Here is a 2519-nt window from a genome sequence, read left to right as displayed (position 1 = left end):
TGGAGCTCTTGTCTCTAGCTGCATATGTATCAAAAGATGGCCTAGTTGGCCATCACTGGAAAGAGAGGCCCATTGGTCATGCAAACTTTATATGCCTCAGTACAGGGGAACGCCAGGGCCAAAAAGTAGGAGTGGGTGTATAGGGGAGTTGGGGGGAGAGAGGGTATAAGGGACTTTTGGGATCGTATTTGAATTGTAAATGAAGAAAATATCTAATAAAAAAAGAAAAGAAAAAGAATTGCCTTGTGTCTCCAAAAAGACATGGACTTTGAATTTTAAAATAATGTCTGAACTGTTGAAGCGTGTAAGAACTTTTGGAGTTGGATAGTATGAATACATTCTGTATTATAAGACAACCACAAAGAGCAAAAGATCTAATTTAAAAGTAATATATTTGGAAGGCTATAAAGATGGCTCACTGGTTAAAAGCACTAGCATCTTTTCTAGAGGACCCAGGTTCAATTCCTAGCACCCAGATAGTGGTTCACAGCTATCATTAACTACAGTTTCAGGAAATCTGATGCCATTTTCTGGCCTACAAGGGCACTTCATGAGCATAGTTCCATAGGCATATATGAAGGCAAAACATTCATAAACATAAAATAATGTTTCATTTTGTTTTTGAGACAGTGTTTCTCTGTGTAGCCACATCTGTCATGGAATTCACTTTGTAGATCAGGCTGGCCTCAAACTCACAGAGAAATACCTGTCTCTGCCTCTTGAGTGCTAGTATTAAAGGCATATGCCACCACTGCCTGGCTAAAATAATATTTTTAAAATAACATGGTTACATGCCAAATTAACAAGGGTGGACAAGCCTATACTGATAGCTAATTTCACAGAATCTAGAAACACCCTGAGTAAAAATGTTTGCACATGTTTGGGGCCAGGGAGATGTTAATTTCTTTGGTTATCGAAGGAGGGAGGCCTAATCTAATTGCCTAATGAATGAAAGAAGTAAGTGAAGTATCTGAGCCCATCTCCTATTGGTTACTAAATGCAAAAGCAATGAGACCAGCTAGCCTCCTGTTTCTTCCATTTCTATCACCACATCTTCTCTGCTATGATGGAATGTCTTCCTTAAACTGATTGCCAAAATCATCTCTTATTTTCTTAAATTGTTTCTTGTTGGTTATTTTGACACATCTATGAGAAAAGGAACTAATATAGTATGGACATGGTGGTGACTTGGAGAAGTTATGGAGTTACATGTGATGACCATGGGCTGACCAGGAAGAGACAGGGACAGATGGTCCAGGTGTCTAAACATAAAAAAGTAAACAGATATGTCTTAGAGAACTGAGAGCCCTATGTGGTTAACCAGCAATTGTGGCATACCAGGGCTTACAAATAAATGATCTATATGATCCATGTTTCACCCTCTGCTTTCCTTCATTGTTACATCCCCCCCATCACACACACACACACACACACACACACAGAGAGAGAGAGAGAGAGAGAGAGAGTCAAATAGCATTTAATCCCTGTGTAGCAACATGGACATCTTGCATGCAGTTCAGTCTGGTTTAGGAATGGGAAAAACACAATGAGGCGTTAGTCAGTGATGGAGGAAGGAAGGGATTTATATGGGTCTTGAGGCTTTGAAGATGTAGTATTAGCCAGGTTGCTTGAAAGATCGCTGTGTCTTCCCTTTTGATGACCCCAAGCACAGAGTACATCACCATTGTCTTCATCTTTTTCACTTTCTGAGAAGCTTTCACCAAAGGCACGTTGCTTTTCATAAACAAAACATTTGGATGAGTGACGGCCCAAGTGTTCATTGTCAATAGTGTCACTAGACCACCCAACTTTCTTGCCTGACTTTCCCTTCTCTAACTTGTTGGACATATTGCTGCTTTTTAGCTTATCACCTAGCACAACTGTGGGATCTGAGGTGGCTTCAGTCAGCTTAGGTGTTGAGTCTTCCATAGCAGAACTAGAAGCCTGGCAGAGGAGAGAAATGGATGTATCCAAAGAGTCTGAGGAAATAGGAATTTGAACCCAAGTCAGAGTCACAATTAAAATTTAATGTTGTAATTATTTTTATCTTAGAATTTGTACGCAACTCACTCTTGTTTCTCAGTTGTTGTTTGTTCAAAGTCATATCTTGAGATCACAGAAAATAATTTGGTTATAAGAGAAATGGTAGAAAGAAAATTTGAGCCAGACTATTTCAATCTCCTCCTGTCAAATGAAAAGGCAAATGCTACCTCTAAATACATATCTTTGTGAAAATTAGCTTAAAGAAAGCACCACATGGATTTTAACTTCTGATTTTACTTGAGTAATAACAACAGATACACATGATCATTATTTATTTCTGCCATATAAGTGATTCTCTGAGTAAGTCTATGGCCTCCTATGTGAACTGATGAGGGTTGAAGATATGGCCAGAAAAGAACTCAAGTGCCAGGATACAAAGGGAATCCAAATTTCATACTAGAATCCTTCAAGAATTATTAATTTATTGTACAAAGAATGTAATTTACTGTGTATTTTAATTTTAATGACATACCAAT

General features: G+C 38.4%; 1 pseudogene; it reads right to left on the bottom strand.

Moving 5' to 3' along the window:
* Nucleotides 1–1554: 1554 nt before the first annotated feature.
* Nucleotides 1555–1929, bottom strand: LOC110289140 (annotated as a pseudogene).
* Between the last annotated feature and the right edge of the window lie 590 nt (nt 1930–2519).

This window comes from Mus caroli, unplaced genomic scaffold, assembly GCF_900094665.2.
Source record: "Mus caroli unplaced genomic scaffold, CAROLI_EIJ_v1.1 scaffold_6041_1, whole genome shotgun sequence".
NCBI classification, from domain to species: domain Eukaryota; kingdom Metazoa; phylum Chordata; class Mammalia; order Rodentia; family Muridae; genus Mus; species Mus caroli.
The sequence above is the reverse complement of the archived record's forward strand: the minus strand, read 5'-3'. Positions and strand labels throughout refer to the sequence as shown.